Source organism: Pongo pygmaeus, chromosome 9, assembly GCF_028885625.2.
Source record: "Pongo pygmaeus isolate AG05252 chromosome 9, NHGRI_mPonPyg2-v2.0_pri, whole genome shotgun sequence".
Taxonomy (NCBI): Eukaryota; Metazoa; Chordata; class Mammalia; order Primates; family Hominidae; genus Pongo; species Pongo pygmaeus.
In genome coordinates this window covers 132,147,905-132,174,729 of record NC_072382.2, presented here as the reverse complement: position 1 = coordinate 132,174,729, position 26,825 = coordinate 132,147,905, and the positions used below count along the sequence as shown (strand labels likewise).

Sequence of the window (26,825 nt, the reverse complement as noted above, 5' to 3'; positions counted from 1 at the left end):
TAATTTTTATATTTTTAGTAGAGATAGGGTTTCACTATGTTGGCCAGGCTGGTCTCAAACTCCTGACATCAGGTGATCCATCCCCCTCAGCCTCCCAAAGTGCTGGGATTACAGGCGTGAGACACCGTGCACAGCCCAAGCAATCAAGCTTTTTATAATCCTTCAAAATTTGTCCTTTTAAATATTTTTTTCCTCCATTTCTTTTTCTACTTTCTGCTTCTGGAAACTCCTGTTAAACGTGTGTTGAATACTAACCCCATGATTCAACTTTTCTTTTATATTCTTTATCTCTTCTTTTTGTGCAATCCTTTGGATAGTTATCTTATAGCTGTGTTCCAGTTCACTAGTGAATCATTAAGGTATATTTGTCTATAATTTAACCCACCTATTCAGTTTTAATTTCAATACAAAAGTTTTTCATTCCTCTAAGTTCTATTTGATTCCTTTTCAATCCACCTGGTCAGTCTTTACAAAGTTTTGCTCTTTCCATATGAATCCTGTATCTCGTCTTCTTTCATCCTTTTAATCATTTTTCAAAACTATTTACTTTATAATCTTTTAAAGATCATTCTATAAAAATCAAAGTTTTAGAAATGAATTATACTGTGCCTGATCAATCTTTGCATAGTGGATTATTTCTCTATGTGGTTTGAAATTTAACTATGAGCTCATCTTCAATAGGGATTCTTTTCCCTTGTGAGTTTGCTGAGTTATGGAAGTGTGTTAAGGGATGGGAACCGGGGCTGCGTGTGGCACTTGCGGGCCAGCGCGAGTTCCGGGTGGGCATGGGCTCAGCGGGCCCTGCACTCAGAGCGGCCCGCCGGCCCTGCCGCCCCAGGCAATGAGGGGCTTAGCACCTGGGCCAGCAGCTGCTGTGCTTGATTTCTCGCCAGGCCGTAGCTGCCTCCCCGCGGGGCAGGGCTGGGGACCTGCAGCCCGCCATGCCTGAGCACCGCACCCTGCCCCGCGTGGGCTCCTACGCGGCCCGAGCCTCCCTGACCAGAGACGCCCCCTGCTCCATAGAGCCTGGTCCCATTCACCGCCCAAGGGCTGAGGAATGCCCTCGCAGGGCACGGGACTAGCAGGCAGCTCCACGTGCGCCCCTGTGGCGGATCCACTGGGTGAAGCCAGCTGGGCTCCTGAGTCTGGTGGGGACTTGGAGAACCTTTATGTCTAGCTAAGGGATTGTGAATACACCAATCGGCACTCTGTGTCTAGCTCAAGGTTTGTGAATGCACCAATCAGCACTCTGTGTCTGGCTGATCTGGTGGGGACTTGGAGAACCTTTATGTCTAGCTAAGGGATTGTAAATACACCAATCAGCACTCTGTATCTAGCTCAAGGTTTGTAAACACACCAATCAGCACCCTGTGTCTAGCTCAGGGTTTGTGAATGCACCATTTGGCACTCTGTATCTACTTAATCTGGCTAGATACAGAGAATCTTTATGTCTGGCTAAGGGATTGTGAATGCACAAATCGGCACTCTGTATCGAGCTCAAGGTTTGTAAATACGCCAATCAGCACTCTGTGTCTAGCTCAGGGTTTGTAAGTACACCAATCAACACTCTGTATCTAGCTAATCTAGTGGGGACATGGAGAACTTTTGTGTCTAGCTCAGGGATTGTAAACGCACCAATCAGCACCCTGTCAAAACGGACCAATCAGCTCTCTGTATAACAGACCAATCGGCTCTCTGTAAAATGGACCAATCAGCAGGATGTGGGTGGGGCCAGATAAGAGAATAAAAGCAGGCTGCCCGCACCTTGACAAAGGCGCTCCGCCCTCTTCCGTGCTGGGAAAGCTTTGCTTTTTCCTTCTTTGCAATAAATCTTGCTACTGCTCCTTTGGGTCTGCATTGCCTTTATGAGCTGTAACACTCACCGGGAAGGTCTGTAGCTTCACTCCTGAAGCCAGCGAGATTGTGAACCCACCACGAGGAAGAAACTCTGAACACATCCGAACATCAAAAGGAACAAACTCCGAATGCGCCACCTTTAAGAACTGTAATACTCCCCGCAAGGGTCTGCGGCTTCATTCTTGAAGTTGGTGAGACCAAGAACCCACCAATTCCGGACACACCAGCACTTTAGGAGGCCGAGGGAGGCAGATACCTGATGAGGTCAGTACCTTGAGACCAGCCTGGCCAACATGGTGAAAACCCTGTGTCTACTAAAAATACAAAAGGTTAGCCGGGTGTGGTGGCAGGCATCTGTAATCACAGCTATTGTGGAGGCTGAGGCAGGAGAATTGCTTGAACCCAGGAGGCAGCGGTTGCAGTGAGCTGAGGTCATGCCATTGCACTCTAGCCTCGGCAACAAGCCTGTCTCAAAAAAAAAAAAAAGCTCCTGTGGGGACTGGGCTGATCCCAGAGTGGGCTGATGGGTGCTGGGTCAGTCACCCTTTATGTGTAGGTGCACTGTGGAAGTGTACCGTCCAGTCCCGTGGTGTATCTCTGTTTTGGGGGGTCTGGGATCCAGTGTAAAATGTGATCCTTGATTTCTGAGCATCTAGTTGCTCTGCTTCCAGCTATGTCTGCTTTTCACACATAAAATATTAGGCCTTGGAAAACTGCAAATTCTTTGTTGGCCCTGTTAATGGGCTTTGCCCTGAGCTCAGTATTCCAGTTAGAAAGTAAAGACTGAATTGGAAGCCACGTATGTAACTAGACTGGTGTACAAAATATTCCTTTCCGGCATCCAGTTTATTTGAAAAGGTTTCTGAATGTTCTCTAAGTTCATCTGTATGTTTTCCTTGTAAAATGCTGTAGCAAATTCCTGTGATTTTGTATTACTTTGGCATCCATTTGTAATAATCCACTAACGCACCCAAAGTCTGTCTTGAAATGCTTATGTTCTCTCTGTGCGCTTTGAGATGGCTTTGGCTATGTTGGCCAGAGAAACTTCAACTGTTTCATTTAGAGAGACATAATTCAACTGTTTCTTTAAACAGTTTTACCTTTCTCCTGGCTAAAAATTTTTAAATCGAAGCTATAAAATCTTTGTTTTTCTGTTTTTGTGTATACATGTGTACATGTCTGTTTGTATATTGTCTACAAGGTACCAAATTGACTTGATAAATGAGTATTCATAAGTAGCCCAAATGTTTTTCTTTCTTTTTTTCTTTTTTTTTCCTTTTTTGAGACGGAGTTTTGCTTTTGTTGCCCAGGCTGGAGTGTAATGGCGTAATCTCGGCTTACTGCAACCTCCACCTCCCAGGTTCAAGCGATTCTCCTGCCTCAGCCTCCTGAGTAGCTGGGATTACAGGCACCTGCCACCACGCCTGGCTGATTTTTGTATTTTTAGTAGAGATGGAGTTTCGCCATGTTGGCCAGGCTGATCTGGATCAGGTGATCCACCTGCGTCGGCCTCCCAAAGTGCTGGGATTATGGGCGTGAACCACTGCACCCAGCCCCAAATGCTTTTCAAATTCACTTGACTTTAGTAATCTTTGGTAAATAAAGCTAGTTTTAAAATTAGATTTCGAGCCTTTAGATTCTGGGGTCTGGATAATGCTTATGGTGAGGTCTGGAGACGTGTATCTAAAGCACCTGGGCCACCAGCTTCAGGGCAGAGCCAAGGTCAATACATCCTCTCTGGCGCAGCTGTGCCTCCTGGCCATGCTGGGAGAGGTTAGCTCCTACAGGCATTGTCTTCACAGCCCTGTCCTCAGGCCTGGGCTCTGTATCTGGTACATAATAATTAAAACTGCTTACTTCCTAGGTTGTTCACTAGAATTTAGAATCACTAAGAATTCAAACTGTAGTTAGTATGTATAACTAAAACTACTTGATATAAGAGAAATAATTCTGTGTACAGATTGGACAAGGACAGTAGAATGTGTTTTTTGTTAGGTTATTTTTAAAAACGTAAATATGTGGGTTTTGTTAAAGGAAAAGTAATTTTGTCTAGAGGTTAATTCAAGGTTGTTTAAATGGAATGAATAAAAAATGATATTGAATAGACATTTCTCGAAGACATAAGAATGGCAAACAGGTATATGAAAAGGTGTTCAACATCACTGATCATCAGATAAATGAAAAATCAAAAACTACAATGAACACTGGGTGTAGTGGCTCATGCCTATAATCACAGCACTTTGGAAGGCCAAGGAGGGAGGATCTCTTGAGCCCAGGAGTTTTGAGACCAGCCTGGGCAGCACAGGGAAACCCCATCTCTACAAAAAAAAAATTTAAAAATAGCTGGGCATGGTGGTGCCACGCCTGTAGTCCCAGGTACTCAGGAGGCTGAGGCAGGAGGATCACTTGAACCTGGGAAGTCAAGACTGCAGTGAGCCATGATTGCACCACTGCACTCCAGCCTGGGTAACAGAGTGGCACCCTGATTTAAAAAAAAAAAAACTACAGTGAGATATCATCTCACCCTAGTTAAACTGGCTTTTATTCAAAAGACAGGCAACAACAATAAACACTGGTGAGGATGTAGAGAAAAGGGGAAACCTCATACACTGTCAGTGGAAGTGTAAATTAGTACAGCTGCTATGAGGAACAGTACAGAGGTTCCTCAAAAACTAAAAACTAAAAAATTAAAAAACCATATGATCTAGTAATCCCAAGGTAGATTACCTTGTTAGATAGATACCCGAGGAAAAGGAAATCAGTACATTGAAGAGAGATCGGCACTCCCATGTTGACTGCAGCACTATGCACAGTAGCCAGGATCTGGAATCAACGTGTCAACAGGATAGGATAAAGAAAATGTGGTATATATACACAATGGAGTACTAGTCAGCCATAAAGTAGAATGAGATCCTGTCATTTGCAACAAGAGTGGAACTGGGGGACATTATGTTAAGTGGAATAAGCTAGGCACAGAAAGGCAAACTTCTCACGTTAGCAATCATTTGTGGGAGCTAGTAATTAAAACAATTGAACATACGGAGATAGAGAATAGAATGATGGTTACCGGAGGCTGGGTAGGGTAGTGGGGTCGTATAGAATAGGTATGGTTAATGGGTACAAAAAAATAGATACAATTAATGAGATACAGTATTTGATAGCACAACAGGGTGACCACATTCAGCAATAATTTGTCATACATTTTAGAATAATTGAGGGAATATAATTGGAATGTTCAAAATACAAAGAAATGATGAATGCTTGAGGTGGTGGATACTCCATTTACCCTGATGTGATTGTTACACACTGTACACCTGCATCAAAATAGACCCCATAAACATATATATCTCCTAGGTACCCATACAAATTAAAAAAAAAGTTTAAAAATAATAGATAAAACTCAATGAGGCTGGGTGCAGTGGCTCATGCCTGTAATCCCAGCACTTTGGGAGGCTGAGGCGGGTGGATCACCTGAGGTCCGGAGTCCGAGACCAACCTAACCAACACGGTGAAACCCTGTCTCTACTAAAAATACAAAAATTAGCCGGGCGTGATGGCAGACACCTGTAATCCCAGCTACTCCGGAGGCTGAGGCAGGAGAATCAATCACTTGAACCTGGGAGGCGGAAGTTGCAGCGAGCTGAGATCCCACCATTGTGCTCCAGCCTGGGCGACAGAGCGAGACTCTGTCTCAAACAAACAAAATTGAATGGATGTAGAGAGTTGTAGGGGGAAAGAGAATGGAAAAAAATCTGTAAGAAGTTATAAAAGGATTGTGGAACCATTATCTTGTATGGTCAAGGCTGACTGAGATTGGATAGATCTGTTTATAATATTAAAATTAGCTTTAAATCAAGTGTTTTAAACCATTGCCATCTGACAAACTACCCAAAAGCAGATTTTGAATTCTAAATTATTTTTGACTTCAAACTAACTTTTGGACGTTCCAAAAAGAGCCCCTGGAACTCCAAGAGAGACATATTGGGCTTATCTGGTATGTTAAAATCACATAGAAAGCATTGTCAAATTTAGAAATCGTGTTTAATTTTCCTTGAGTTATATTTGTATAAATGTGTTAATATATGTTCCAAAATTGTATGAAAGTCCTAAAACTCTGATATGTCTTGGTAAATTGCTTCATTCTGGTGCTTTTTTTCTAAGAGCTCTTTGCAAATCCTAAGGTGGTGTATTTTCAAGGAGGTTCATGAAAAAGCCTCTGAAAGGTACTTTTAAATAGAGACCTCTGCTTACAACCTCGAGATTATTCAATTGGACTGGGTTAAAAAAAAAAAAAAAATCCAGTAAAAAAAAAACTGGACTCATAAAATTGCTAATCTGACATCATACAGAACAATAATTAAGTAGATGGGACTAACCTGATAAAGGACTGAAATGATGTTTATGACTTTTTTGCTTGAAACATTCTTTTATTATTTATTTTGAGACAGGGCCACGCCATGTTGTCCAAGCTGGCTTCAAACTCCTGAGTTCAAACAGTCCTCCTACTTCAGCCTCCTAAGTAGCTGGGATTATAGGTATGCTGCTAATTGTTTTGTTTTGTTTTCCAGAGTTAAAAAAAAAAATCTTTTTTTCCTCTTAAGCTATTTATAACTTACAGTAATTGGGAAAGTATACTTTTGTGAGCAGAATGGAAACATTTACTTTTCTCCCTGATATCTTCAAAATTTGGAATCTATTAATGAGTATTTTTATTTTATGGCAATATAGGTATTTGAATAAATTCAGTAAGAATCTGTTTTCTTCTGTGATAGGACACAATTAGAGACACTGGTTATTTTACTAAGACTTTGACTGGAATGTCATACTTTCATATGTGATCAGGCTGCTTTAAGGAATTGAAACTGACTTTAAAGCCAATAGACTTGGAAAAAGACTGTCCTGGTTCCTTGTCTATACCGTTTCTTTAAAGGATTTTTGATCCTATGGTAAGTAAAGAATGTCACTTTCTAACAGGCCCAGGAACCTCAAGATATTTTGGGGACCTTGAGAAGAATTCACCCAATTTGTATGGTTATTACAGGTATAATCTGATGGAAAATCCTTGGCGTGGCTTCCTATCCTTGAGAGGCTTTTTTTTTTTTTTTTTTTTTGAAACAGTTTCACTCTTGTTTCCCAGGCTGGAGTGCAATGGCGCGATCTTGGCTCACCGCAACCTCCGCCTTGCAGGTTCAAGCAATTCTCCTCCCTCAGCCTCCCGAGTAGCTGGGATTACAAGTATGTACCACCACGCCCGGCTAGTTTTGTGTTTTTAGTAGAGACGGGTTTCTCCATGTTAGCCAGGCTGGTCTCAAATTCACAACCTCAGGTGATCCGTCCGCCTTGGCCTCCCAAAGTGCTGGGATTACAGGCATGAGCCACCATGCCCGGCCGGCTTTTAAAAATCTGAGTTTCTTATGAAAAAGCCCCTGCAAAGCCAATTTATAAAGAGCCTATATAGCCAATCACTATTGCTGCTTTACTTTATGCAAATAATCAAGCCATGTATAATAGGACTAAAATTATTCTGCAATTAAATTGGTTCTGCTATGATTTATCTTTGGTAGAAATGGGGGACTAGAGATTGAAAAATTACATTTCAGAAAAAAACTATAGTACACCTGTTATTAGATTCTACCACTGACCATTGTTTCTATTATTTGCCTACAATTCAGACTGAATTTTGAATTCCTTCCTGGTTACAAGTCTCCAAACTAATGTTTCCAAAATTTTATTCCATTTTTCTGACTTGGACTCACTGAAATTGCTACTACCTTTTTCCGGAGGGCCTGCAAGCTGAAGCTCATGAATAAACAACCTTGTGATATGCAAATTACAGACCAGAAAAGCTGTTAGATTGCTACCGCCTATTTCTACTTTAGCTGAGAATGCTTTGAGTTTAACATCAAGACACCTCAACTGACTGCCCTCCAAACTCTAAAGAAACTGGTTTATACTGTTCCAAACATTAACCTTTGTGTTTCTTCTGTGCAAGAGCCTGTCTGCAACACCATCTTCTGAAATCAGATACAGCTGTCTAATGGGGCTGGCCTATTTCCAGAAATGGGAGACTGGGTTAACGGGATCCTTTGCCACTCAGCTATTAACTCAAATATTCTCTCCACAGCCACCAACTCAGCTTTCATTGTGTGAAACATCTAGGGAAGTTTCATATGGAAATGTTGTTTGCAGAGAATGTTTCCCCAAGAATATGGTGCTTTGGCATGTTAAGTGCTTTTGAAAATGGAAAGGCCTCAGAAGCCTCAGAATCAAGGTCCCTCTAATTTTGTCTTTTTCCTCTCTCTCCAAGGGCACAGAGAGTCTCCCTCTGGAATTCCTTTATCTGACCAAGAAAGCTTCTCACCAAAAGAAACACAATTGCCTTCTATCTCCTTCCTGAAGTCTCGTCATCTATTTCAGGAAAGAAGGCTGAAGAATGACCTTTATGCGTGATTAACCAAATGTATGTCTTTCCTGATGTACAGCTAATTGCCATAGACTAATGCAGGCCTCTTTATGAAAATGGCTCGCCTGTTACTCAAACTTGGCCAATTTCTGCATGTTATCTTTTGACAACTCACCTCTGTGGGACAAGCCACTCTAAAATCAGACATTTCTAGCTCCAAAGACAATATATAGCCAATCTATGGCCAACCAATAATAATTGATCACCAGTGCTGCCTCCTGTCAGATCTTGATCAAAACAGGGAATGTGAAATGTGATATACAAAATGGATCACTCTGGTTCAGAGCTCTAAAATTAAATCAGGGCTGGGTGCATTGGCTCACACCTGTAATCTCCAGTTTGGGAGGCCAAGGCAGGAGGATTGCTTGAGCTCAGGAGTTCAAGGGCAACATAGTGAGACCTTGTCTCTACTAAAAACAACTACAAAAATCAGTTTGGTATGATAGCATGTGACTAGTTCCAGTTACTCAGGAGGCTGAAGTGGGAGGATCACTTGAACTTGGGAGGTCAACGCTTCCAGGAGCTGCAATCACACCACTATACTCTAGCCTAGGTGACAGAGTGAGACCCTGTCTCAAAAATAAATAAATAAATCAATCAAATTGGGAAGCCATTCAAAGAAGTACTAATTCTATAAAACCTGCAACCTTGGAAATAAAAAAACCCAGAAATTGCCTTAAACCTTTGAACTGGGCCAAATCCCCATGACCAAAACATCTTGGAAAATAGATAAATTTTGCCAGCACTATAACTCCTAAACAGCAGCTACAACCAATGGACTATGGACTCATGTACTAAGCCAGCCTCCTCTACCAACAATAATTCTTTCAAAACAACTAGTGTAATCACCCTCGGCATCTTTTTAAAAATTACTACTCCCCTTTCTTTTTCAGAACACAATGTGGCCTTTGACCACGTCTGTTTCTCCTGAATCACAATTCCTAAGACCCCAATAAGTGTCTTACTGCTTTGCAGTCCGGCCTTTCATGCTTCTTGATTAACAAGAATAACATGAGAAACTTACATTTTAATGGCATCATTTTGCTGATGTATTGAGTATTAACTGGAGAGAGGCAAAAGAAAACTCAAGGAGACTAGTTAAGAGATTATGGAAATAATCCAGGCAAGAGATGTTGATGACTTGTCTCAAGGCAGTAGTGGTAAAGATGGAGAAAAATGATCAAAGTGTGTGTGTGTATGTGTGTGTATTCAAGATATGGTCTTGCTATGTTGTCCAAGCTGGACTCGAACTCCTGGACTCAAGCGACTGTCCCACCTCTGCCTCCTGAGTAGATGGAAGCTGGGACTATAGGTGTGTGCCACACATGGCAGATTCTGTAAATATTTTAAAGAAGGTGCCAACAGCATTTGTTAATAGACTGAACATGGGATGGGAGAGAAATCGAGGAATAAAAGATGATTCCAGGACTTGTGCCTAAGCAACTAGAAGGATCCCATTGAATTAGTTCAGAAAGACTGAAAGGAGCATATTTTGATGGGGAGGGATAGGGATGATCGGGAATTTAGTCTGCGACATGTTAACTGTAAGATGCTCACCTGCTATCCGATGAACGTGTCAAGAGTAAATAGTTGGAGTCACCTTGAGATTGGAAGATATTACTAAGGGAGAAAGTACAGACGGAAAAGAGAATAGTTCCAAAGACTGCAGAGGGGACAGCAAGGATGATTAACAAAGGAGGCTAAGGAATAGTGGCGAGTGAGGTGGCAAGGTAATTGGGAGTGTGTGGTGGTGTCCTGGAGGTCAACTAAAGAAAAGACTTCAAGGAGGAGGCAATGATAAATGCAGATGGCACTGTTATATAAGATGAGAATGAAGAATTGATAATTGGCTGCAGCAGCTCAGAGGTCACTGATGACCTTGACAAGAACAATTTGTGTTGACCAGTGAGAGTGAAAGCCTAACTGTAGTGAACTTAAGAGAAATGACTCAACAGATACTTGTATGCACATGTTCATGGCAGCAGTGTTCACAATAGCCCCAAAATGGAAACAACCCAAGTGTCCATCAACCAGAAAATGAGGCCGGGCATGGTGGTTCACGCCTTTAATCCCAGCACTTTGGGAGGCCGAGGCAGGCGGATCACAAGGTTGAGATCGAGACCATCCTGGCCAGCATGGTGAAACCCTGTCTCTACAAAAATACAAGAATTAGCTGGGCGTGGTGGCGCATGCCTGTAGTCCCAGCTACTTGGGAGACGGAGGCAGGAGAATCGCTTGAACCCAGGAGGTGGAGGTTGCAGTGAGCCAAGACTGTGCCACTGTACTCCAGCCTGGCGACAGAGCAAGACTCTGTCTCAAAACAAAAACAAGAACAAAAACAAAAAAAGGGAAATGGCTAAATACAATGTGCTATATGCATACAATGGAATATTACTCAGCCATGAAAAGGAATGAAATTCTGACTCATGCTACCATATAGACAAACCTTTAAAACATTATGCTGTGTGAAAGAAGCCAGACACAAAAGAATAAATACTGCATGATTCCACTTAGAGAGGTACCCAGCGTGTCGAATTCAGAGACAGAAAGTAGAACGGCGCCCCTAGGGGCTGGGGGCAGGGGAGAATGGGAGCTATTGGTTAAGGAGTATGCAGTTTCTGTTTGGAATGATGAAAAATTCTAGAAGTGGACAGTGTTGATGGTTGGACAACATAGTGAAAGTAATTCGTGCCCCTGAATTGTATACTTGAAAACAGTTAAAATGGTAAATTTTATTATATATACTTAACCACAATAAATTGGCTGGGCATGGTATCTCATGCCTGTGATTCCAGCACTTTGCAAGGCCGAGGCGGGAGGATTGCTTGAGTCCAAGAGTTCGAGACCAGAATGGGCAACATAGTGAGACCTGCCCCCACCAAAAAAAAAAAAAAATTGAAAAAAAAAATTTTTAATGACTCTCTAACAAAACAAAACCATAATTGAAAAAGAAAAATTGAAAACAACATAGACAAGTCTTCCATGAAGTTTTGTTTTAAAGAGTCGGGGGAACAAAGAAATGAGGCACTAGTAGAAGAGGGAAAGGGGTCAAAAAAGGATTTTGTTTTCAGAAGGGTGAAATTACAAGTTGTTTTATGCCAATTGAAATGATCCAAGAGAAAAGTAAGAAATGATAATGCAGGAGAGGGGAGGGTAGCTCCAACAGTGCCACTGAGTAAGCGAGAGGAGAAGGGGTCCAGTGCTGAGTGGCAGTGTGGCCTTTGCTAGCAGGACAGCGAGAGGAGAAGGGGTCCAGCGCTGAGTGGCAGTGTGGCCTTTGCTAGCAGGACAGCGAGAGGAGAAGGGGTCCAGCGCTGAGTGGCAGTGTGGCCTTTGCTAGCAGGACAGCGAGAGGAGAAGGGGTCCAGCGCTGAGTGGCAGTGTGGCGTTTGCTAGTAGGACAGCGAGAGGAGAAGGGGTCCAGCGCTGAGTGGCAGTGTGGCCTTTGCTAGCAGGACAGCGAGAGGAGAAGGGGTCCAGCGCTGAGTGGCAGTGTGGCCTTTGCTAGCAGGACAGAAAGGGGAATTCTGTGATGAGAAATGCTGAGATTATGAGATTCTGTACCATCTTGATTGGGGGAAGGCAGAGTCCGTGGCTCCACATGCTGGGGAATAGGGGAAATTCTCTATTGTCCTCTGACTGCTTTTATTTTCTCTCTGAAATAGGAAGTATATTCATTGTGGTAGACTGAGTAATGGCCCCCCAACGATGTCCATGTCCTAAACCCTGAGATCTGTGACTGTGTTACCTTACATGGCCAAAGGAACTTGGCAGATGTGATTAAGGGTAAGGACCGTGGGCCTGGCGCCGTGGCTCACACCTGTAATCCCAGCACTTTGGGAGGCCAAGGCGGGCGGATCTTGAGGTCAGGAGTTCGAGACCAGCATGACCAACATGGTGAAACCCCATCTCTACTAAAAATACAAAAATTAGCTGGGTGTGATGGCACGCGCCTGTAATTCCAGCTACTCGGGAGGCTGAGGCAGGAGAATCGCTTGAACCTGGGAGGCAGAGGTTTCAGTGAGACGAGATCACGCCACTGCACTCCAACCTGGGCACCAGAGCGAGACTCTTTCAAAAACAAAAAACAAACCAAAAAACAGTAAGGACCATGAGATGGGCAGCTTTTGCTGGATTACCAGGGTAGGCCCGATCTAATCACGAGTCCTTAAAAGTGGAAGAGGAGAATGAAGTACTGAGACATGGATGAATCTTGAAAGCATGCCAAGTGAAAAAAGCCAGTGACAAAAGAGCATATACTGTGTGATTCCATTTACATGAAAAGGCCAGAAGAGGAAAATCCATAAAGGCAGAAAGCAGATTAGTGGTTACCAAGGGTTAGGAATGAGTGATGGGCAAGAATAAAAGATAATTGCTAAAGGGCACAGGGTTTCTTGGGGATAATGAAAATGTTCCAAACTTGGTTCTGGTAATGGATGGATGTACAATTCCATGAATATACTAACAACTATCAAATTGTCCACTTTAAATGCATGAATTATGTGGTGTGTGAACTATATCTTCACTATGGCTCTTACTAAAAACAGTGGAAGGGGGCTGGGCGTGGTGGCTCACGCCTGTAATCCCAGCACTTTGGGAGGCCGAGGCTGGCAGTTCAAGACCAGCCTGGCCAGCATGGTGAAAACCCATCTCTACAAAGAATATAAAAAATCAGGTAGGCATGGTGGCACGCGCCTGAAGTCCCAGCTACTCAGGAGGCTGAGGCAGGAGAATTGCTTGAACCTGGCAGGTGGAGGTTGCAGTGAGCTGAGATCACACCACTGCACTCCTGCCTGGGTGACAGAGCGAGACTCCATTTAAAACAAAACAAAAAACAGTGGAAGAAGGAGGCAGAAGAATGTGGTTGAGAGAAACATGATGATGGGGAAAGGGGCAGAGGAGTTGCTGGCTTTCAAGATGGAATAAGGAGACCATGAGCCAAGGAGTACAAGTGGCCTCTAGAAAGGAGAAAAGGCAAAAAGGGCTTCTCCATATGGCTTTCAGAAATGGACATAGTCCTGCCTATACCTTGATTTTAAGCCAGGGAGACTTCTGTCCAACTTGTGACTTCTAGATTGTAAGATAAAGAGTGTGTGTTGTTTTAAGCCACCACATTTGTAGTCGTTCGTTTTTTGTTTTTTTGTTTTGTTTTGTTTTGTTTTTTTGAGAGTCTCACCCTGTTGCCCAGGCTGGAGTGCAATCGCACAATCTCAGCTCACTGCAACCTCCGCCTCCCAAGTTCAAGCAATTTTCCTACCTCAGCCTCTCAAGTAGCTGGGACTACAGGTGCCCACCACCATGCCCAGCTAATTTTTTGTATTTTTAGTAGAGATGGGGTTTCACCTTGTTGGCCAGGCTGGTCTCAAACTCCTGACCTCAGGTGATCTACCCACCTCATCCTCCCAAAGTGCTGGAATTACAGGTGTGAGCCACTGCACCCGGCCTGTGGTAGTTTTTTATGATGGGCATCAACTGAGAGAGAGTGGTAAAGGAAGTATTGGAGGACTGACAGAAGAGATGATAGAAAAGTCTTCTAAGTGCAAAAGAATGAATGAGCCAGAAAAATGTAATATAACTGCCAAACAGAATTAAAAACACATAACAAAATTGAGAACACCTTCTCCCCCATCTAGATGGCTACTATGAGAGTTCCATTTTTTTATTAGAAAATATTAATTACCCCACTGTTGTGCAATATTTTTGTGACCCAGTGAAGATCATCTAAGTTTGGTGAATGATTAGATCATAATCCTAACCACAAATGATTTCTGCATTGGGTTATTAGCAAACACTGTCCTCAAAAATGAATGCAATAGGCTGTTTCAGTCTTAAGCACTGCAAAATAAAAAAATAAAAAAATAACTCAATCCTTGCAAAATCACCTGTGATTATTGCTGAACCCGTAAGATAGGACTCAGCTCAAATGTATTCGCCAACATAGTGTCTACTGCTAAAATAGAGTCCTCTTCAGAGGAATCCTCCCCAAGCTCTTTCTCAGTGTATTAGTCAGGGTTCTCCAGAGAAGCAGAACAAATAAGAGATTAGATATATGTTTATTTAATAGGAGACATACTGTGGACATTGTTTCATGCGATTACAGAGGCCAAGGAGTCCCACGATCTGCCATTGGCAAGCTGGATCCAGGAGAGCCGATGGTGAGTCAGAAGTCAGAAGGCCTGCGAGCCAGGGGAGCTGATGGAAATCCTGGTCTGGGTCCCGAGGCCTGAGAATCAGGAGCACAGCTGTCTGAGGGTAGAAGAAGATGGATGTCCCGCCTCAAGCAGAGAGAACAAATTCACCCTTCCTTCACCTTTTTGTTCTATCCAGGTCCTCAATGGATTGAATGACACTCACCCATGTTGGTGAGGGTGATCACTACTTAATCTACTGATTCAAATGCTAATCTCTTCCAGGAACATCCTCACAGACACACCCAGAAATAATGTGTTACCAGCTATTTGAGTATCCCTTAGCCTAGTCAAGTTGACACACAACATTAATCATCATACTCAGGGATGGCCCTGTTGGATACAAATAAGGAAAACCCTCCTAGCAGAATCCTGGGGCAGCCATACTGAACTTAACCCACTCTTAAGGAAGTAAGTTAACAAACAGATGCACATTAAGTTTGCTGGCCCTATGATCTACTTTATTGTCTTCAGCAAGATGTGCTATAAGATCTGGGCAAGTGACCTCTGTAGGTTGCTCTTCTTTTTCTTCTTTTCTAAAGAGCTTTTTTAAAAATTGTGGATATTCTATTTGTTTTTCATCATTTAATACTTTTTTACCCTAGAAGCAGAATGTACACACATTTAATTCATATGAACTGAAGTAGGCTTGAGAGAGGGAAGTATAAGCATCATTTGACTAAGCAAATTAATGCCCAAAGTAAGCAGAAGATAGAAGACACAAACGTGTCATTCTCTCAGTTGATCTGTTTCCAGGTGCCTCTCATAGTGTGGGCATCTAGCAGTCTGAGTCCAAGTCTAGAAGTCCTACATGCAAGCCAATGACTTCCTCTGGGGCTCAAAAGAAGGATGAGCCATCTGTTCCAATGCTGCAAGGAAAATCCTCTAGGTTGGACTTACTGAGAGACAGAATGTCAGCCTCCAATGTAGCTCATAAATGCAATATATTGTGCCTTATAGGCAATTTAAGAGATCTTCAACGGTAATCTTGACTATACATGATCTTCGATTTGTAATGCACATTTTAAATTTTTAGAGAATTTTCCATTTTACTAATAGAGCAGAAAACAATAAAAAGGCTAAATGAAACCAAGTATGGAAGCAAATGGCATGTAAAAAGTAAAGGAGAGGTTCCTCTTCAAAAAGACTTTCCTCCCTGTCTAATTAGGAATAAACAGTAACTTCTCTTAGAAGCAAAATTTATTCAAAGACCTGTGCTAACATTCTCAGATATCTGCTAGCCGTAATAAATCAACGTACTTTGTGTTCTTAGCTCCCACAATTTAGCCTAAATATTTGCCCTAGCATGCTTATAGTAGTCCAAGCAAGCATTAGGTCATAGCCTGTTCCTCTTCCTTATTTGGAGGTATTTTTACCTTTCTCAGCATTCCACAAGTTACTGCCTCCTTCCTTTGTTCCCCTCTGCCTTTGTCTCTTTTAGAAAGTTCTAAGTTGCTAGCCAGTTGGGACAAATACAGAATTTCAGGTCCCATTCCAGGCAATGGAAACCATACACAGCAGTAGGGTAGACATGTCAGGTTATAAATAACCCTGTCTCCTTTGTTCAGTGTACTCTCGTGGCAAAACAGCTGGCTAGCGTGCCCTTTCTGCAGAAAGTAAAAATGGCCTTGCTGAGAAAATTAAATTTACGTTCAAGTGGTATTTCTTTGCGGCACTGGGGAACAAGCATTTCTAACAGGCATGTGAGACAGGCTAGAACATACATGTTCTAAAGTAGAAAGGGAAGGAAGGACCAAGACATAGCAAATATTCATGATTCACTAAATATACATGAGATACATTAAGCCCTTGACATTGTTGAAGCCTTACATCAGCCACTCATAGTTGATATTATTCTAACCCCATTTGTCCTTTGCCCCAAAAATGCAAATGAAATTGAGACCTACTCATCAGGCTGATTGATGAGATACAGCTACTGCCATGCATACATATCCCTGTGTCTTTCCAATAGGCAAGTCCCTGTATACACTGGTTCCATACACCTTCCGTCTGTTGGATCCCTTGCTCAAACATCACCTCTGATCCTCATAACCACACCGTCAGAAAGAAAAGCTGGCACAGCAAGGGGAAAGACAGGACTATGAACATTGTGTAATCCAGATTCAGGTAGTATGGTCCTTCACCCTGCTTGTACCTTACCCAAAGTGTTAATCTACCTCACTCTTTCCTCTTACTTCTCACTGAGTGTTTTAAATTTTGTAATAAATTGTGGGATTCTAGATACTTAGTTTGGCCTGTGGGTCTTCCCCTGACATAGTTTTGCCTAAGGGTCTAGGAAGCTACCATTGCCCCAAGGTAATTTCTCATATAACAGGAGCTGACCTTAGGACCTTTGCAAAAGATACGACTGTATTGTTTTGAGAGCTGTTACATTGGTCATTTAGCCCATAGATTGCAAAATTATATACAACTACATCCAGATCTGAATAACTGAGATTCTGGAAATGAAAGATAAATGTAGTAGCTGGTCATGTCTTTTACTTGTTTCTCATTTAGTAGGCAAGGTGTCTGTTCTACATGGGAAAACTGCACTATGCTAGACAAGAGAATTTATGAAGTTAGACTATGGAAAGAAATATGTGTGTGCTCTACTATGAGATAATCGGCCTGGTATAGTTCCTTCTTCTAGAAACTGCCCCATAGCATCTACACATCTGGCATAAAAGCTGCATTTTCTGTTTTTTGTTGTTGTTGTTGTTGTTTTTTGAGATGGAGTCTCGCTCTGTCGCCAGGCTGGAGTGCAGTGGCAGGATCTCAGCTCACTGCAAGATCCGCCTCCTGCGTTCATGCCATTCTCCTGCCTCAGCCTCCCGAGTAGCTGGGACTACAATGTGCCCACCACCACGCCCGGCTAATTTTTTTTATGTATTTTTAGTAGAGACCGTGTTAGCCAGGATGGTCTTGATCTCCTGACCTCGTGATGCACCCGCCTCAGCCTCCCAAAGTGCTGAGATTACAGGTGTGAGCCACCGAGCCCAGGCTGCATTTTCTTATAAGAAAGTTGATTGGTTTAGGGATGAGTACTCAAACCAAGCTAAACCAGTAAGTCTCTTCCCTGGGATTTATAAATTTAGAACCCCCCAAAATTGAGGTTAGTTCCTCTTCAATATATAGATTTGTATGGTGTATTCCTACAGATTAGAGTATATAGGCATACTTTGTTTCATTGTGCCTCACCTTATTGCACTCTGCAGATTCTGCATTTTTCACAAATTGAAGATGTGTGTGGCAACCCTGCATCGAACAAGTCTATTGGAGCCATTTTCCCAACAGCATGCAATTACTGTATATCTCTATCACATTTTGACAATTCTCACAATATTTCAAACTTTTTCATTAATTATTATAACTGTTATGGTGATCTGTGATCAGTGAACTTTGATCACTATTGTAATTGTTTAGGGGCACCACAAACTGCACCCATGTAAGATGGTAAACTTAATAAACATGTGTGCTCCTACTGATCCACTGACCGGTTGTTTCTAGTCTCTCTGCCTCTCCTCAGACCTCTCTATTCCCTGAGACACAACAATATTGGAATTAGGCCAATTAATAACCCTAGAATGGCCTCCAGGTGATCAAGTGAAAGGAAAAGTCACACGTCTCTCACTTTAAATCAAATCTAGAATTGATTAAGCTTAGTGAGGAAGATCAAAAGCTGAGATAAGCTGAAAGCTATGCTTCTTGTGACAAAACAGCCTTAGATTGGAAAGAGATACATTTAGGACTTTCATAGCTAGAAAGAAGAAGGCAGTGGCTGGTTTCAAAAGACAGGCTGACTCGTTTGTTAGAGGCTAAAGCAGCTGGTGACTTTAAGTGGAAGCCGATGTTCATTTACCATTCTGAAAATCCGAGAGCCCTAAACAATTATGCTCAATCTATTCTGCCTGTGCTCTATAAATGAAACATCACAGCCTGAAGGAGAAAGCACATCTGTTTACAGCATAGTTTACTGAATATTTTAAGCGCACTATTGAGACCTACTGCTCAGAAAAGATTCCTTTCGAAGTATTACTGCTCTCCAACAGTGCAACTGGTCACCCAAGAGCTCTGATGAAGATGTACAAGATTAATGTTGTTTCCATGCCTGCTAACACAATGTCTATTCCGCTGTCCATGGATCACAGAGCTATTTCTACTTTCAGGTCTTATTTAAGAAATACATTTCAGCCGGGCGCAGTGGCTCACACCTGTAATCCCAGCACTTTGGGAGGCTGAGGCGGGTGGATCACGAGGTCAGGAGTTCGACAACCATCCTGGCTAACACAGTGAAACCCCATCTCTACTAAAAATACAAAAAAATTAGCTGGGCGTAGTGGCGGGTGCCTGTAGTCCCAGGTACTCGGGAGGCTGAGGCAGGAGAATGGCGTGAATCCGGGAGGCGGAGGTTGCAGTGAGCCACGATAGCGCCACTGCACTCCAGCCTGGGTGACACAGTGAGACTCCATCTCAAAAAAAAAAAAAAAATACATTTCAAAAGGCCTTAGCTACCATGTATAGTGATTCCTCTGATGGATCTGGGCAAAGTGAGAACCTTCTGGAAAGAATTCACCATTCTAGATGTCATTAAGAACATCCATGATTTGTGGGAGGAGGTCAAAATATCAACATTAACAGGACTTTGGAAGAAGTTGATTCCACCCCTCATGACTTTGAAGGGTTCAGTACTCCAGTAGAGGAAGTAACTATAGATGTGCTAGAAATAGCAAGAGAACTAGAATTTGAAGTGGAGCCTGAAGATATGATTGAATTGTTGCAATCTCATAATGAAACTTGAACAATAAGGAGTTGCTTCTGATGGATGGGCAAAGGAAGTGTTTTGTTTTTTGAGACTTGGGTCTTGCTCTGTCACCCAGGCTGGAGTGCAGCGGTGCAATCATAGCTCACTGTAACCTCAAACTCCTCAGCTCAAACAATAGTCCTATCTCAGCCTCCCAATTAGCTGGGACTACAGGTGCATGCCACCATGTCTGGCTAATTTAAAAAATTGTTTTTGTAGAGATACGGTCTTGCTATGTTGCCTAGGCTGGTCTTGAACTCCTGGTGTTAAGTGAGTCCCTTACCTTGGCGTCTCAAAATACTGGGATTATAGGCATATACCATACCCAGCCGAAAATAGTTTCTTGAGATGGAATCTACTCAAGATAAACATAAAGGTGAAGATGCTGGGAACTTTGTTGAAATGACAACAAAGAACTTAGAATATTACATAAACTTAGTTGATAAAGCAGCAGTGGGGTTTGAGAGGACTGACTCCAATTTTGAAAGACATTCTACTGCAGGTAAAATGCTATCAAACAGCATTGCATGCTACAGAGAAATCTTTTGTGAAATAAAGAGTCAATTGATGCATCAAACTTCATTGTTGTCTCATTTTTTAAGAAATTGTTGTAGCCACCCCAACCTTCGGCAACCACCATTTTGCTCAGTCAGCAGCCATCAACATTGAGGCAAGACCCTCCACCAGCAAAAAAGACTATGACTTGCTGAAGGCTCAGATGATCATTAGCACTTTTTAGCAATACAGTATTTTTAATTTTTATTTTTTTAGATATAATGCCCTTGTACACTTAATTGACTATAGCAGGGGTGTCCAATCTTCTGGCTTCCTTGGGCCACATTGGAAGAAGAAGAATTGTCTTGGGCCACACATAAAATACACTAACACTAGTAATAGCTGATGTGCTAAAAAAAAAAAATTGCAAAAAAAATCTCATAATGCTTTAGGAAAGTTTACAAATTTGTGTTTGGCCACATTCAAAGCTGTCCTGGGTTGCGTGTAGCCTGCGGGCCATGGGTTGGACAATCTTGGACCATAGTATAGTGTAAACATAACTTTTATATGTACTGAGAAGCCATAAAGTGTGTGTGACCCACTTTATTGTGATGGTCTTTAACTGAACCCACAATATCTCTGAGGTATGCATATATTGGGATTTCAACCTGATACCTTAGGTTTTGGAGCCAGATTACTTAGATTTGAATATCAGAAGAACTCAGTAAATTTTAGCTATCTTTACAAGTTGGGATAAAGTATTTTCTTTTTTTTTTTTTTTTTGAGATGGAGTCTCGCTCCATCGCCCAGGCTGGAGTGCAGTGGCATGATCTCGGCTCACTGCAAGCTCCGCCTCCCGGGTTCAAGCAATTCTCCTGTCACAGCCTCCTGAGTAGCTGGGACTACAGGTGCCTGCCACCATGCCCAACTAACTTTTGCATTTTTAGTAGAGACGGGGTTTCACCCTGTTGGTCAGGCTGGTCTCAAACTCCTGACCTCAGGTGATCCACCTGCCTCGGCCTCCCAAAGTGCTGGGATTACAGGCGTGAGCCACCGCACCCGGCTAAGATAAAGTATTTTCTTTTTCCCAAATATGACTTCAACATTTATTTTTTGAGCATATACTATATTCCAGTCATTAAGTTAATCTTAGAAGAAAAATAGTAGATATGATTGCTGCTTTCATGGAACTTATGGTTTAGTGAGGAGGCAGACATTATACAAATGATCAGACATATGCTTATCACAAATAAGCATAAATATGAACTGCAGACAGTCCCCAACTTGAGATTTTTTTGACTTTACAACAGTGTAAAGTGATAAATATACAAAAGAAACTGTACTTCACATGTCTATACAACCATTCTATTTTCTACTTTCACAATAAAGTACATGAGATATTCAATACTTTACCATAAAATAGGCTTTGTGTTGGATAATCTTGCTCAACTGTAGGCAAATGTAAATGTTCTGAGCACATTTAAGGTAGGCCAGGTATGATGTTTGGTAGGTTAGATGTATTAAATGCATTTTTGGCTGGGTGTGGTGGCTCATGCCTTTAATCCCAGCACTTTGGGAAGCCGAGGTGGGCAGATAACTTGAAGTCAGAAGTTTGAGACCAGCCTGGGCCATGTGGTGAAACCCCATCTCTACTAAAAACACAAAAATTAGGTGGACATGGTGGTGCATGCCTGTAATCCCAGCTACTAGGGAGGCTGAGGCAGGGGAATCGCTTGAACCCAGGAGGTGGAGGTTGCAGTGAGCTGAGATTGCACCACTGCACTCCAGCCTGGGAGACAGAGTGAGACTCCATCTCAAATAAATAAATAAATAAATAAATGCATTTTTGACTTATGATATTTTCAACTTACGATGGGTTTATTGCAATATAACCCCATCATAAGTTGAGAAGCATCTGTATAAGAAGTGCCATGAAGGTGAAACAGGGTGGTACGAGAGGTTATAATCAGAAGACCAACCTAGTCTTCCTTAAGAAAACAATGATTGAAAGGTAAGTAAGAGTTAGGGGAAGTTGGAGAAAGCTTTCCAGGTGAGGGAATATGGGCAAAGGCCCTGAAATGGGAAAAACTCTGGTGACTTAGGAAATGAAAATAGGTCAGTTGGCTTAGATATAGCAAGAGAGGAGGAAAGTGAACTGAAAGGAGGCTGCAGAGATGGAGACCAAATCATGCAGGACCTTACAAAAGGAGTAGGATCCCAAAGATTCAAGGTTTTGGGGGTCAGATTAAGGACTTTGGATCAGGATGGTAGTGGCTGAAAAGGAGAGAAGTGGCAACAATTAAGAGATTATTTGGTAAAAGGGAAATAAGCATTTATCATGCTTTCTTATATAAACAATATCAGTAGGTAATCAAATAATCGAAAAGGGGCAATTTCCCTTTATAGAAACATTGTACAATAGCTAGTAAATGAAGAAGGATAGAATTATATCACCACTTAAAAACTCCTAATGAATGAATTGATCTAGGCATTTCTCATCAATGGCTGCCAACATCACCAAAAGAAGGACAAGCATACACTGTGTATCTCTCAGTGGAAACGTACACTGCCACCTATAAAGTAATATTGCCAAAAATTAAACTTGAATCTGATAAAACATTTAGATCCTACTGCCAAATTACACAAAATGCAGCTAAGGGAACATAAATACACCACAGGGATGCAGTTGACAAAATCCAGATTGTGGCAAACACTATAGGGCAAATAACCTAGTCCCTTTTTAGAAATGCTGGGGAAAAAAGAAAGAGGGAAAACAATGCAAAGGACTTAACCGATATACTAGCCAAACATGGCACAGCTCTCACTGAAACTGCAAAAAAGAAATATATGGCAGATCTGTACAGACAGAAAGTAGCTAAGTTAGTGGTTCCTAGGGCCGAGGAGTTGGGGGAAAATAAATCTTTGAATAAAAATTGATTATGGTGATGGTTGCACAGCTCTGTGAATATGCCAAAAGCCATTTAATTACATATCTTAAATGGGTGAATTGTATGGTATGTGAACTACATCTCAAGAAAGCTGACATATGTATATGTGTGTGTCTATATATGTGTATCTATATGTAAAAGAAGAGATCTGAGGATCGAAAGGAAATCAGCTAACGAATGGAGTACAGTATTTCTACACAGAAGAAATAATATGCATAGTGGAGAAAGAACATAGCATTTTAGAAGATGTTAAAAAAAAAAACAAAAAACTGCCGGTCGTGGTGGCTTACAACTGTAATCCTAGCACTTTGGGAAGCTGAGGCAGGCGGATCACAAGGTCAGGAGTTCGAGACCAGCCGGGCCAATATGCTGAAACCCCGTCTCTACTAAAAATACAAAAATTAGCTGGGTGTGCTGGGGTACACCTATAGTCCCAGCTACTTGGGAGGCTGAGGCAGGAGAATCACTTGAACCCGGGAGGCAGAGGTTGCAGTGAGCCGAGATCATGCCACTGCCTGGCGACAGAGTGAGACTCCGTCTCAAAAAAAAAAAAAGAAAAGATAAAACAAAACCGCCTCTGCAACTGGCACATTTCCTGAAAAAGCATAGCTAAGAGATGAAGCTCAAGACAGTGAAAGGGCCCAGATTGCATAGTGGTGTGAAAGCCATGCTAAGGGTTTGGGACTTTATCCTAGGAGCAATAGGAAGCCATTGTTGGCTGACATGACTGCTGTGCACTGCGACTCTGGCGACCATGTAGAGAATGAGGAAAAGGGAGAGTGCATTTGGGAAACCACATGAGTGGTATTATAATTCTCCAGGCACAAGCTAGTATCATCTTATTTTAGGACGGTGGCAGTGGAGAGGGACAGATTCAACAGGACTTGTTGATGGATTGGAATTGAGATACAGTAGTAAAGTAGCAAAGTCAACCTGCTTCACTGGGTGAATGGTAAAATGTGAACACCAGAAGAGGTATAAATTTTAGGTTAAGAGAGTGAGATTAATTTTTTATATATGTAGTTGTATAATCTAATAAGGAAGCAAGGTCGGGTAGAAAGCATTCATGCCTTAATGCTAATGCTTTTGGACTAAATAACTAAGTTTCCACTCAGTTATAATGGTCTTTCACAAGGAAGTGCCATCTTTTGCAGAATTTAGTCCCCCAAAGAGCTCGTGGCTGAAATATAACTCCTGGAATTTGCCTGGAATTTGAATTCCTCAGAATCATCCACACCAGGTTAATAATTAAAGGTTCCTCATACTGTCTACATTTGTTTGTTTCACCTATGTACAGGATTCTGATTTCACAAAATCCTCCTAGCAGTATTATTTAACCTAGTGTCAAAGAAGGTGTGTATATTCCAGCAACCCAGAGGCAAGTCTCTACCAGCTCAAGAAGGAAAAAGGTGGGAGGCTGCAGAAGCCACAGAAACTGACTCTGCCCAGAGCCTAAACAGACAAGAGGGCTCCTGCAAAGTTAATCTTCTTTGAATTTTTTCTCACACCCTCTCCAAGCATCTAGCACTGAGCTCTTAAGGGCCTCACGGTCATTTGTTAGTTAATAAATTCTTCAGACCTGAGGTGGGGGTGGAGTGGAAGGATGATAAAATATTTAAATATTAAATGAGAAAGAAAAGCAGCAAAGGGCTCAGGTATGGTAGCTTATGCCTGTAATCCCAGCACTTCAGGAGGATCACTTGAGCCCAAGTTCACATAGCAAGACCCAGCTCTACAAAAAATTTTTAAAATTAGCCAGGCATGGTGGCACACTTGTAGTCCTAGCTATATGGAAAGCTGAGGCCAGAGGACGCTTGTGCCCAGGAGTTTGAGACTGTATTTAGCTGTGATTGCACCACTGCACTCTTGGACAACACAATGAGAGCCTGTCTCCAAAAAAAATTTTTTTAAGTGGAAAAGGCAGAGGAGACAAGGGAATAATCTAAGGGAAAAAAAGTTTTTAAATGATAAAAGCCATATATGACAAACCCGCAGCTAATATCACACTGAACAGGAAAACATTGAAAGCCTTTCCACTAAGATCTGGAACAAGACAAGGATACCCACTTTCACCACTCCTATTCAGCATAGTTCTGGAAGTCCTCACCAGAGCAATTAGGCAAGAGAAAGAAATAAAGGGCAACTGAATTGGAAAGGAAGAAGTCAAATTATCCTTGTTTGCAGATGACTTGTTCTTATATTTAGAAAAACCTAAAGACTCCATCTCTCAGAACTTTGATGAACGAATTCAGTTAAGTTGAAGGATACAAAAATCAATTGATTTTCTTTTCTTTTTTTTTTTGGAGACAGAGTCTTGCTCTGTCGCCAGGCTGGAGTGGCACAATCTCAGCTCACTGTAACCTCTGCCTCTTGGGTTCAAGCGATTCCCCACCTCAGCCTCCCGAGTAGCTGGGACTACAGGCGTGTGCCACCATTCCCATCTAACTTTTTTGTATTTTTAGTAGAGATGGGGTTTCACTATGTTGGCCAGGCTGGTGAACTCCTGACCTCATGATCCGCCTGCCTCGGCCTCCCAAAGTGTTGGGATTACAGGCGTGAGCCACCACACCTGGCCCAGTTGATTTTCTATATGCTAACAGCCATCAATCTGAAAAAGAAATCAAGAAAACAATCTCATTCACAATAGCTACAAAAAAGCAAAATAAAATACCTAGGAATAAATGTAAGCAAGGAAGTGAAAAATCTCTACCCGGAAAAGTATACACATTGATGAAAGAAAATGAAGAGAACAAAAAAAAAAAAGGAAAGATACCTCATGCTCATGAATTGAAAGAATTAATATTGTTAAAATATCCACACTACCCAAAGCCACCTACAGGTACAGTGCAATCCCTACCAAAATATCAATGACACTCATCACAGAACTAGAGAAAACAATCCTAAAATTTGTATGGAACCACAAAAGACCCTGAAAAGCTAAGGGCAATTCTGAGCAAAAATAACAAAGCTAGAGGCATTCCTTTACCTGACTTCAAGTTGTACTACAAAAGAAAGCAAATTTTTGTGTCAGTGTAGCAGTTGAGGAGCTGCCACCACAGCCCCTGGAGAAGCACTTAGAAAAGACTTGCCTCATAGTCTTTTATTGACTGACTATCCTGTTAAAGGCACTAGGAGAGGTAGATAGGATTTGACTACTTCATTTCCACCCTGATTCTCGTCCAGTTGCTTACCACCTACATACATTCTCACACATTCCTCACCAGGGCCCCAGCTCCTGCCCTTTCCTGAGCCCTGCTCTGTGGCCGCCAGTCCTCTCCCGGGTAAGCATTCCGCCTTCTTTCCCTTCCTCTCTTCAAAACTTAGTGCAAAAGTTTCTGGGCCTAGTTCGCATCTTTCTGATTTTTCTCATCTCTGAAATGGGAATAATAAGAATGATAGTGGGAATAATAATAGAAACCTGTGATAAAACCTGTGAATTACAGTTGCCGTAAGGATTAGATAACATTATACATACTTGAAGACTTGTTGGAAACTGCGAAAGACTATAAAAACAGAAGTTGTTTTTATTGCCTTTATTCCTAAAGAAGATTGCAAGTGTCAGGGTGTTCAGGTGCTTGGCTGCTTGTCTCTCAGAGTGAATGAATGTGAGATGTTGCCAAGTGTTTCAAAAGGAAAATCCACTCTACTTCAGCGGGACGTCCACCCACCTGCACAAAACCCTCTGGAAAGAAGTCCTTCGGTTTGCAAACTGGAGGCGTGGGAAAACAGAAAGCGCCCAAGGAGCACCCGCCCGCACCCCGCCCACCCCCAGGCACCTGGGGCGCTGCAGCCTGCGGTCCCGGGAACCCCTATGACCTCCGGGGGCGGTGTGGAGAGCGCTCGCTCGCCCGCCAGGCCAGGGGAAGCCAAGACTTAGGGCCCTAGGAGTTTTAACTCCTAGGTTGATTGATTTTACAGTTGACCAAGAACTTCGAAACCCCCCGGGCGGTACCGGTTACTTCGGGGAGGCCCGCACACTTCCTCCGGGAAGGCCAGGGAAGTAAGTGATGGTGCAGTAAAAATGATAGATTCACGGTTGTGGAAGAAGTAAGGTATATTTTTGGAGCAGCTCT

General features: G+C 42.3%; 1 long non-coding RNA gene across 1 annotated transcript; it reads left to right on the top strand.

Moving 5' to 3' along the window:
* Nucleotides 1-1,773: 1,773 nt before the first annotated feature.
* On the top strand, nucleotides 1,774-14,503 carry LOC129008354 (uncharacterized). The gene is made up of 3 exons (XR_008492532.2): nucleotides 1,774-2,121; nucleotides 8,165-12,106; nucleotides 14,421-14,503. It is a non-coding gene; the product is annotated as an uncharacterized LOC129008354 (long non-coding RNA).
* Nucleotides 14,504-26,825: the final 12,322 nt, after the last annotated feature.